This window comes from Halyomorpha halys, unplaced genomic scaffold (genome assembly GCF_000696795.3).
Source record: "Halyomorpha halys isolate HHAL.00 unplaced genomic scaffold, Hhal_1.1 Scaffold1092.1, whole genome shotgun sequence".
Taxonomy (NCBI): domain Eukaryota; kingdom Metazoa; phylum Arthropoda; class Insecta; order Hemiptera; family Pentatomidae; genus Halyomorpha; species Halyomorpha halys.
The window spans coordinates 410,498-423,448 of record NW_027105065.1 but is presented as its reverse complement, the minus strand read 5'-3'; the positions used below and the strand labels follow the sequence as shown (position 1 = coordinate 423,448).

The 12,951-nt window shown below is 28.0% G+C and overlaps 1 protein-coding gene across 2 annotated transcripts in view; it reads left to right on the top strand.

Annotated features, from left to right (window-relative positions):
- The first annotated feature begins 2,238 nt into the window (after positions 1-2,238).
- Positions 2,239-12,951, top strand: part of NaPi-III (Na[+]-dependent inorganic phosphate cotransporter type III) — a 125,907-nt gene continuing 115,194 nt past the window's right edge. For both annotated transcript variants that reach the window (XM_014432650.3, XM_014432649.3), the window contains exon 1: positions 2,239-2,353. The gene's annotated coding sequence lies outside the window, so the exon portion shown is untranslated. The remainder of the gene's footprint in view (positions 2,354-12,951) is intronic.

Below are 12,951 nucleotides of genomic sequence, written 5' to 3'. Positions count from 1 at the left end.
TTCATACTAATGAAAAAAGCTTAAAAATAGTATACCCAGAAGTTCCCCTTAATTGATAATTAAGTATATTATATATAGTATAGTATAGGTATATTAATTAATTAATTAATAATTAACACCCCTTCAAGCGGAAACTCTTATTAACGGTAATTTTTATTAAGATCTACCAACGAGGTACAAATTTAATATATTTAAACGCCTCTATTACAGAACCCTTGCACTCTGAGCGGGGACAACAATTTTATTCCCCATCAGTAATTTCCACTCCTCATTAACAAACCATAGTTTTAAAATATGTATGTACAAACTTGTTTCCAGAAGTGAAGTTTTAAGTAATTTATATTAGTTTGATCTCGATGGTCATTTTAATCTGATGTGAAAAGTTTCCAATGAAAATAAAATACGTATCTTTGCTTAGGTTGTTATATTTCTATGTATAACAATTTCTTGGAAAATAAATCACCCTTAAAACTTCAACCATCAATTAATCAGTATGATGATGTTTCGGTCTCCTGTCCATTTTCAAATCATTATCTAGATCCATACATGAAATTACCAACAATCTTAAATATAATCTTTTCACTTTCTTGAGACTGGTTTTTATTTTTAAAATAAATTAATTAGTATCCAATTTAAGCCTGCAAACACTCTTCATTATGTTTTTAAAAGCCCAACGTTTCGGCCAACTCGGCTATCCTCAAGGGCAATCTTAAATATAAATTTATACCTTATATCCAATTATTAAAAAAAATTTCCAGGCTATTCTGCCCATGTCATTGATTTCACTCTAATCACTCTATTTTGTCACTATTTCATTAGTTTTTAAAATTTTTAATTACAGATTAACTCAACACTATTATCACTTTCTTATCAAAAAATATTGTGAGATTTATGTGATTTGAGCTGTAGATCATTTTATGTTCTCCAAAAGAATATATTTTTTACTAGTATCTATTCAATTAGTGAAGAATTATGACAATTTAATATTGATTGTTGAATTTTCTGATGTTCCAATGAAAACAGAACCATTATCCTTCAGCTTAATTTTTTTTTATGACCTATTTACAAACAAAGGGTGTATATTCTCAAGATAATTTACATCTAGATATTTAGAAAATATTAATTTCTGTATTATTTGCAGTTGTCATTTACAGAGTATAGAAATTGGTAAATATATGATATTGAGAATATAAGATCTTGTTATATTAAATTGGATAGTATGATCAAATTAAATGTGTAAATTTCTAAGAAAGAGATAATGCAATTGTTGTTTGTATTGGGCCATATATATTTTTTTAGGAACAAAAGATATGCTATTTATGATTTTTACTTTATAAGATAAGATAATTTCCTGAATTTGGATCATAAGTATTTATTTGCATTTTATAGTTAAGTAGTATATCATTTATCATGAGCAGAAAATTATTATGACATAAGAAATGAATCGAATAATATAAATTTTAGTTATCATAATAAAATTTATATTAACTAGGGGGGGGGGAAGTACCCTCTGCATGCTTGATGGCGGACCAACCCCCATTTTACAAATTACACAATTGTTCATTTAATTGTGCTGCTCGTTTCAATTCAATTTTCGGCCATCTGTGGCTCAGGTGGTTGAGACGCAGGTTTTAGCAATATGAGAACTACATGCGGCGCCGGTTCGAATCCAGCCTGGGGAGGTGAACTTTTTCATTTCGAGGGGCCGTCACGTTGAAATCAAATTCTACCTTATATGTAATAAAATATATTACACGTTACGTATTCACTAATAACGTTTTAATATAATAGAGTGATATAGATTTGTTTTGATTTTATTTTATAAAATTAGTATTCACTTCTATTGATTTTATATAATTGAATTTTATCTATACTTAATTAAATATTAATTAATAATAATTAAACATCATAATTATTGGTTTTGAAAATATGCGTTTAATTGATCGCCATATAACCTCGTGAATAAAAAAATCTATTCCAATCAATGAATCGGATTTCCAAGGTACGGCGCCATGTTCGCACGACCGCTAATCAATCTAGTCCGAGATTTTGAATATTGAACCAGCCTTATTTAAAATAGTTATTCCAGTTTTCAAATTTAAATGTTATATAATATTTTACAATAAAATATTAAAGTTTGGAGCTTAGAAAAGAGCGCTTACTACAAAATTAAAGCGTCATTATGATCGATCCTCAAGCGCGCTTTTTGCGGTTGCGCGTGCGCGCCGCCCCCACCCCGAGGCCCCCGGTCTCGAACCGCCTCCAGTCGTCCCAACTCTTCATCCCCAGCGAGGTCAAATAGGGGTTGTGTTCGTCTGCCTGGCAGGCAGCCTGTCGTAGGACCCTCAGGCCGGTGAGTCTATCTTTAGATTATATAACAAATATGTAATATTATATTGTTATTTCTTGTAATATGTAAATTTATATAATTAATATAGCGTAAGTTGCAAAGATATTGCTAAACCACGTGCTCTAAGTCGACCGCAATGCATGATTTGTAGCAACCATTCATGTTTAGGTAAGGTATAGATAGATATCAGTATCTCTCTTCTTTCACCTTACCTTGTAGTAATATTGTACAAATATGATTTTTCCAGCAATATGATGAAGACATATTCTCAACATTATACTATATCAAATTGGTATATAACGGTAGGTGATGAAAATAATATTTTGGTGAAACGACATTATATATAAATAAAGAGAATTATCAAAAACGCCTAAATGGGCATTTTAATACTGCTAAAATAAAATAGTTGGTATTGTTTATTTTTTTTAAATCATAGAATCATAGAAGATAATATTACGAAAACATTGAAAATAAATAAATAATTTCTAGCTAAAATTTTATGGTTTTAATTATTGATTTTTTATTTAAAAGTGCTTCTCAAACTTTTTTTTTGTAATTGAAATTAACTGAAATTGCTCAAAATATTCCTAAATGGTTATCGTTTTAATTTTTCGGTTTCGTTTTAACTAGAATTTAGTGGATTATTGTTTCTTTCCATTAAAAATAAAAGCTCTAAAAATTCATATTTTTTATACATTATTCAGCCATTTAAAATAAGAATTAGGTAAAGCAACTATCTTAAAATAATATATATCTAAAAATTTTGTGTGCATATTTTTTATGGTTTTAATTATTGATTTTTAATTAAAAACTTGTCATAATTTTATTTTTTGAAGCGGTTAAATCGCTCAAAAGTATTCCTGAAAGGTTATTGCTTTAATTTTTCATATTTTTTATAACCGGAATTTAGAGGATAATTTATTATTTTCTGTAAAAATAATCTATAATATAAAATTTCATATTCCTTCCAAATTATCCATTCATTTAAAGTCTGTTGAAACATAGTCCTGAAAGATTAATTTTCTAATTCAATTTTATTGCTACAGGCATTGTGAGGATCAAACGTGTCCCAAAAATGGCAATGTTATTAAATTCATAACTATTTAATCAAAATGATTAAAAAATATATTTCGCTAGGGTTATCCCTTGTCCGCTTGGCGGCCCACCAACTCCCCATATTACAAATTATAGCGCAATGAAATGAAGCAACTCAATCAAATGAAAACAAAAATTTTTACGACCCATTTTTATTATTCTACCTCATATGTAAAGTAAAATATTACACGGTGATCACTTCAAACTATTTAATAGAGAGAAAAACTTATGAATGCGTATTTTAATCATAAAATTAAATAGTTGATAAAGTAGGTATTATTAAATTATCATTGTTGAAGAAATGATAGGAATATTATTTTCGATAAAAACAATTTTTAATAATAAGCTTCTCACATTTTCCTAAAGTGGATAAAATACGTTGAAGCATATTCCTGAAAGGTTAATATTCTGAATTCATTTCATTATGGCATAGTGAGATTAAGATGTATTCTAAACATTGCAATGCTATTAACTTCACAACTATATGATATGAAAAAATAATAAAAATAAAATAAAATTACGACCTTAAAATGATATATATTACCAAAAACTGGTTATATGTTATATATTTTAATATTAATGAAATTAAATAGTTTTTATTTATCGTATTAAAGAAGGATAATTTTTATAAATTATAATAATATTATTGTAAAAACATTAATGCAATTTTTAACTGTAATTTAATTTTAATTATTGATTGTTAAACAGAAACGGTAATTCAACGTTTATAAAGATGCTGAACTATGTTCAAAATATTCCTGTATCGTTAATCGCTCTGATTCGATTTAATTACCGAAGGCATTCTGAGCATGAGACGTATTCTCAACATTTTAATACGGGAAATCTAACAGTTAAAAGAATAATACAACTTTTGCAAAACAACAATATCAAAGAAATATTTATCAAAAACGCTTTAATGGACATTTTAATCCTGCTAAAATGAAATAGGTAATATATATATTTTTTAATTATAGGATGGAATATTATATTATTTTAGTGATTTTATAGTAATTAAATGACAAAAGTGATTATAGTTGAAAATAAATAATCTTTCATCTAGAATTTAAGTTTGTGATTATTGATTTTTAATTAGAAACTGCTTCTCACACTTTTTTAAAGTTGTTAAAATACGTTGAAGCATATTACTGAAAGGTTAATATTCAGAACATTGCAATATTTTTAACTTCACAACTGTATGCAATAAATAAATAACAAAAATAAAAATTCAGTAAAATAATTATTTAATTTATATATTTTGATGATAATTAAATAGTTTTTAATTATTTATTGTATCAAAGAAGGTTAATTTTTATAAATTATAAAAATATTATTGTTAAAACATTGACTTGAAAGTAATTTTTGATATAAAGAATTTTCCAACTAAAATTGTATGATTTGATTGCAATTATTAATTTTTAATTAAAAATTCCATTTCATGCATTTTTTTTATAGTTGCTAAACAATGGTAAAACATATTCCAAAATCGTTAATGTTATGATTAAATTTTATTACCTCTGACATTATAAGTATTAAACATATTCTCAAAATTGCAATGAATTAATTGAATAATTTAACAGTAAATTAAGGAAAAAATATCAAAATTAAATATTCATTGTCAAAAATATTTTATTATAAACATATGCATATACATTTTAAAAATACCCCCTAATAAAGTAGTCTTTAATTTATTTATTTTATTAAAAAAAGAATAGAGTATTATATTATCATGAATATATTGAAAACAATGTTTATTTTGTAATAAGCAATTTTTCTTGCCAAATTTTATGATTGTAACTATAGATTTTCAATCGAAAATTGTGTCTCACACTTTTTATTATTTATTATTTTTTTTTTTATTTCTAAAATAATTCAAAGTAATTGTTTTAATTTTTGAATTTTAACATAACTACAATTTAGAGGATAATTGTTGCTTTTCATTAAAAATGAGAAAAACCATGTTCCATAAACATTATCCAGCCGTTTTTAATGTGTATATTTTTTCTTGTACAAGCATTCAATAATTAAATTTTATAATTACTCATAATTAAAAAATTGCTAATATTATTGAATAACTTTGGGTTTATTGGATTATGGAACAATGATGAATACACATTATACGGATAATCCTTTAGAATATATATACATATGTATACGCGCGTATATATGAAAAAATTATATTTTTTATTTTGTTATATTTACATAATATACGTTTACTAGTAATATGTAAAAAATTATTTAATATATGGATTTTCATGTTTAAACAGCTGTTAATTAACTTATGTAAGTAGGGATCTGATGTTTGATTTCCTCTAATGAGGAGACCAAACATTGGTCACCTCCATCAAAGTATCCGTCATTAAACATTGATTTCACACATTATAAAAACAATTACAGAGATATACACAGTCATGATCACAAATTACCACTACTACACACAGAAAAGTAAATCAAAGCAGTATCTAAAACGGCTCAATATAATACAAACCCACTTATGCGATATAGACGGACATATTTAAAATTTTGAATCTATATATCTCATGACTGTAAATTAATTAATAGATAATAACTTTATTTAATAAAAAGTGCGATATTAAAAAATTAAAGATAGCCTGAGACGGAACAAAATTTGGTTAAGACCGATCTACTTAAATTTATTAAAAATATTGACTTTGCCTCAGAGACCTCTGAGATCTTCTTGGCTTTATATTATATACCTAATTCTGTTTTTCCTTTTATTGTATTTTATTTTTGAGCAGCATTTAATTATTAGCTGGTAATAATGATAAAAATTATATGCTTGATATTTAAAACTATTAGAAATCCTTTTGTCCTTCAAGAAGTTGGCTGTTGAAAGACATGGATAATATATGAAAGCATGCCCACGCAAGGAAAAGATTTAATAATTAATGTAATCAATAATGTAAATACAAACGTACGAGAATTCATAATGCAATATGATGCAACATATTACTTGGTTCAGGTTTCACGCTTAGTATTAAATTCACCTATTCGATTCATGAACTTGTTTAAATAGTTGAAAATTGTCAATTTATTTATATTTCAAAATTAAAAATTACAACTACTACAAATTTGCACTAGAGGGCTAATCAGTTAAATACATAAATACAATATATCGATGTGTATTTAATTATAAATCTATAAATACACATACACATTATAAATCTATAAATTAAAAAATTTAATTATAAATTTTAATTAAATTACTGATATTTTCATGTTCATAAAGTCTAAATTCGTAATTAGAACTCCAAAAAACACAAGGGAATGAATTTTCAGACTTTTAAAAGCTTTTTAAGTAGAAATGCCATCGAACAGAAAATAGAAAGTTTTATGAAAATTTTGAAATTTAAGCAAACAAGATAAGTATTTTTTAAGAGTAATATAACATATATTTACAGTACATAACAATTATTAAAGGAATATATTAGAGTATAAGTAGTATTATTTATTTTATTATACTTAAGAAAATAACATGGATATAAATAACTACCAAGAAGTGTAATAATGTATTCATAAAATATTGTTAAATTTATTTTTTTGGGTAGTACCTCGTACTCATAGTATAAGAACTAAACTGAAAGTCATCGATTTCCTTTTTATCATAAATATGACAGATAATAACTGGTGGGACTATTTCAGCTATAAAATTGCAATAAAATTTTATTATACTATCATATCCTTTTATCGCATAAAACTTGAATAAAGAGAATCGTAAAACTAAATAAAAAGTGTAGGAGAGGCGAGCGTCGTTGAAATGGGGTCTATTCAACAAGTGACAAGATTCCAGAATTTCGGTTCTTTGGACCCTAAAGGGGAATTATTCACCTTCAAGGAAAAACATATTAACATTGTTATTCAAATAAAAAATATATTTACATTGTTATTCAAATAAAAAATATATTAACTAACATTGTATTCAAATAAAAAACATATTAACATTGTTATTCAAATAAAAAAAATAAATTTTAAACGCAAATATAATTGCATTTCCATGTAAATGTATCATTCATGTGTACGTTTTGGAGGGCTACTGAAAATTTGCTCCTTTAATAGTTTAGAATTTCTATTGAATACCAACATATTTCCCCGGTAATATTTATAAAGCGATATATTTTTCCCCATAGTATTAAAATCATACATTATTTTAACAACTTAAATTTATACAAAATTAAATAAGAGTAAATCCCCTACATTTTTTGTTCAGGGCATCGGTCAGGAGCAACTGTTCGTAATTTTATTGAGTCCAGTCAAATGAGAAACCAAAAGGAAATTAGGTGAAAAATTTTTAACAAGTCCAGAAAATTTGATGATTTATATTTTCAGGTCTTGATTACGAATTTCAATTTTGTGACCTCATTCATATGTTTTCTGATACTTTAAAAAATATATACTTACCTTAATAAATAACTCTTCTATTTTTTTTTTTTCTAAACACTTGTATTGTTGTTTTATGTATCATTTTATACACAGTTAAAGCAATAGCTTACAATTTTTATTCTAATGATTTTTTTTTGTACAGCTTCTTAATTTTGAATTGAGAGCGGGTAAAATTATGAGATCGAGCCAAATTGAGGCCACAAAGTTGATAATTGTAATCAGAATCTCAAACCTCATAAATAATTATGTGAGAAAATCTTTAGAAGATTCTTTCAAGACATCTTTTTGATCCCAATTTGACTGGACCACATTCCGTAATTTCGACTCGCGCTCAATCTACAACGAAACGACAATTTAAAACGACTAACCAAAAATATGATTGGAATCAAAATGGTATGTGATTTACTCTTTTTTAATTCTTATGAAATGAATATTACAATTTATTGCAGCGTGACTTTTTTCATTTTTGTAGTTAAAAAAAAAAACATTAGGAACAAATTTATCCTCAGAGAAACGTTTAGATGTCACAAAGTTGAAATTCGTGATTAGTACACTAAAAAGAAATTCATAACTTTGCGCCGAAATTTATTCCTGTTAATCATGTAACTGATCCACACTTAAATAAAAGAGGTTGCTCCAAAATCACCGGATAAAAAAAAAGTATTGAGAAAAATTGCAAGGATTTTAAAACTCTTGTTCAATTTAAGTTGATGCTTCTGAAAATTGGTAGAGGATGATGGAAATCTTCCAATCAGCTTTTTGAAAGAGTTCACATCGATCCAAACTGAAAAGACAGATTGGATCACTACTGTTGATCGTTGAGACAGATGAGGCTATGAACTGAGGAGATGATCCTCGAAATAAAGATGGAGTTTTATATCTTGTTATTTATATGAATGATTTCAAAACTGCGGTACAATACACAGTCTGATGAAGAAAGATAACTACCCGCACTACAAGACCTTCGTGTATGGGTGGAAGGAGGCTGTGGGCTCTACTCACTTCTCCCTGGGTAGGAGAGAATAAGCTACACCAGCAAGGCCTCAGTAGAAGAGCAAGATTTATTTTGTAGCAAGAGCAAGCTTTGAAATGTTTGTCATATGCAGCAATGAGTTGTACCCATTGCTGCGAACACCCGTATTGTCTAATAGGCTGGGTAGGGTGATAAATAAATAAATAATAATAATACACAGTCTGATAGTGGTAAAGAAAAAAAAAAGTTTATTTATAAGGTATATAATTTTTTTATATTTTATAAAATAGGTTCAGGGTTATAAAATCAAGCCAATTGGAATGTAATATGTTGGTCGATACTGAATTTTTAAATAGCTCATATCACTAATAAAAAGTACATTCTACTTTTAAGTTTAGTTTTCTAATCTACACAGTTTTTGTCAAGTTTTTTTTTTATTTTATTAATAGATAGATATTAATAAAATAAAAAAAACTTGACAAAAACTGTGTAGATTAGAAAACTAAACTTAAAAGTAGAATGTACTTTTTATTAGTGATTCATTATTATCTCATATATATTATTATCAAACTTGTATCCAGAAATGATTAAATAATATACCTAGCTCAACTCCATGTGTCCAGAATGGCGTTTTTACAGTCATGTTCATTTTTGTTATGTATTTGAAGTTTAGACCATTTGTCTAGTAAGTGCTGTAATAGTCGAAATCCACGTTCAGTTTCCTATGTTTTCAGTCTTGTGTGAAGATTCCAGATTAGTAGTTTATCCAGATGTCCAATGTAGCGGATCTGTTCGACAGAAGTAAAAGCAAAATAGTTATAGGATACTGTAGGGCAGTCGGTAGATTCAAAACGAAGGGTAAAACTGATTTAATGGGATTTGTTGGGATTTATTTAATCCTCCACCATTTTTTTAATTACCACACCATTCTTTGAGGGCTGTGATATAGGGTTGGAGAGTTCGGGATGCAATTAAAGGGTTATTATTAACTACGAGCACACATGTGTCATTGGCATATATGGTGGGGATAGTGTCAGCTGCATAGACGGTGTAGTGGATGGTGCCGAGGATACTACGTTGAGGAACACCAGTTGAGTGAGAATAGAGGTATGAATAGTAACCATTGTGATTTACTTGGAATAATCTATCAGTGAGAAAGGAACGGATGATGAGAAAGTATGTAGGAGGTAGGAATTTACGGATTTTGTGAAGCTGTCTCGGGTGCGAGACTCGATCAAAAGCCTGTATACTTTGGGAAATATAATTCTATTAAACAAGTAAGGGGCAATTTATTGAAAGTTAATAATTCAAATCCCATTTCATGAATATGTTTTTAGCAGCCTGTGACATTTTCAAACAAAATAAAAGGCTATCATATTATTGGAGAAAAAATATTTTTTTATATTTCCTGGGAAAACCTAGGAGATCACAGAGTTAAATCTCGTAATCAGCCACCAAAAAAATGTTTAAGCTAATTTTCAAATCTTTATTCAAGGACCCTTTTTGTTTTCTAGTTGAATGGACTTGACTGAATTAATCGATATATGTTTTGAACAATACAACCAGTTTTTCCTTAATGCTTTGCGGGCTGCAGACACGGTCGGGCGCTGTTATATAGCTTTCACCTTTAATGGAATCAGGGTTTTTCAACTTTTATAATATTTCGTCATATTTGCTAATGTAATATACTATCTAAAGAAATGAGATTTAAATCAAATTTGATTATAATCAATAAATTTTAATGTTTTTAAAAAATGTTTTATTCTATTTTTTATTTTTATAATTTATTTATTGTTATTTACAACTGTATATAAATATATAAAACAATTAAAAAATTGCTGTAGGTGATATAATGACGTGATACAAACATGTGGAGAATCTATCCATTGATTGAACTCCAATAACATTTCTAGAGGAGAAGATCTCGAGGCTTCTTTTCAGACATCTACGAGGATTATTAGGAAATAAAGGAGAAGCCAGGGTAGAAACAAGTGGGTTTGGGTGGTTGGGAAGTTTATCATGGAAGGATTGGTGTCTGATTCTGGCCAAAAGCGGCAACATACGGAACATTGAGGTCCTTAAAAATAACTTGATTTGTGATAAAGTAAGGAGAATTAAGGATTTTGGACTGTAAGGACGGGATTTGGAAGGAATTCGATGGTTTAGTGGAGCTCCAAAGCTCTAATCCGTATTTCCAGATAGGTCTTACAATAGTCTTGTAGATCAGTCTTTTGTAATGGATTGGAAGTTTGGACCGTTTGTCTAATGAATTTTGTAATAGCCGGAATCGACGAGCAGTTTCCTGTCTTTTCAGTCTTTTATGAGGATTCCATGTCAGTCGTTTGTCCAGATGTAGTCCTAAGTGACGGATCTGTTCGACTGAAATAAGTGGGGTATTATTGAAGGATACTGTGGGACAGGATTTAAAAAAAATGTGTATTTCAGATTTAATTATTCTATGGTTTTCAATATTGACCAAATCTTTTGATCTAATGAATCTTTCTATTATGATTTATAGCGATAAAAAAAATTTATAATTAATTTGCCATTTGTGATTTCACGTATATTGGACCTGTCACGACCGGTAAGGGTTCAAAAGGAACCTTTGCAATCCCAAACAGAAAAGGGTGATAAAAACAAACAAGAGATTCTGTTGAATTTTTTTAAAAACTTATGTTGTATAATTTAAAATGTAAACCTTAAAAAAAAGAACTTATTGAAAGTTATAGCTTTTACAAACTTAATTATTAGGTTAAACAAAAGCAAAGAAAAATTAATTAAACCTGATTTAAATCAAACTAAAATTCTTCTTAAAATAAAAAAAAAATGAGTGAACTGAGTTCATAGTCAATTCATCAATTCATTATTAACATGAAATAAAAAAATGTCTTTATATCATCATGGGTGACTGCGATAGAGGGCCCCCAGCCGGGGAAAAAGTTTTACTACTGATGTGATCTTGGAGGAAGATTGAAAAAAGTCCGTCCGCCAACTGTAACGAGATGAGTATAACAACAAAGTTGGCCAGACTGTGCGTATATACAAAATGACTGTGAACCTAAGGTATTATTTATACCTCTACAGCATAAATAATAACAGAGTGCATGCATTGAATGTACTTAATTAATTATTAAAAAATATTTTGGTCCCAGCAGGTACATTTACTATTCCACAGAATAATAGTTTTGAGTGAAAGAATCGTATTATTCGGATGTTCATGATTTCATTAAAGCATCCAGACTCATTTTACCGTTCCATTATTAATTTAGCTTGTTAAAGATAAAATTTAATTCTCTTCATCTTTTTTTTTTTTTTATTTATTTATTTAATATGATTTACAACTGTACAAATAATAAATACAACAAGTAAATATGTTGTATGTTTCATATATACTTGAAAATCTTGGGAAGGAACTACCCATTAGTGGTACTTCAAGCATTAATTTAAATTAGAAGGTCCCGTGGCCATCTTCTTTTCAGACCCCTTGGAGGGTTATCAGGGATTGTTAAGGATGAAAGATTAAGACTTAATGAGTTAGGATGGGTAAGGAGTTTGGAATGAAAAGACGCATATCTGTTTTGGGCCAAATCTGCAACGAATGGGATGTTAAGGTCTTTGTGGATGAGTTTTTATTTGTAACGTAATAAGGAGCATCAAGGATTTTACGTAGGATTTTGGATTGTAACAATTGGATGCGGGAAGAATTTAATGGTTTGGTGGAGCCCCAGTGCTCAATTCCATATGTTCAAATTGGTCTGATTATCGTAGTGTATACTAATTTTTTGTAGTGAATGGGAAGTTTACAGTGTTTGTCAAGTAAATGTAGCAATCGGAATCTACGAGTAGTTTCTTGTCGTTTCAGTCTTGTGTGTGGATTCCAAGTAAGTCTCTTGTCAAGTTGGAGTCCTAAGTATCGAATCTGTTCAACAGGCTTTTTTTTCTTTTTTTTTAAAATTCACTTTCATTCTTTTCCTTTAGAAGTCAATTATTTGTTTTGTTAAATTCATAAATGTTATTATTTTTGTTATTAACTTTACTTTTATCTTTTATTAAGAATTATTATTTTAATCTATTTATTTTATCTTAATTTTTTGTTTTATTTATAACATTGTATATAGTTAGGCGTGTCTTTAAC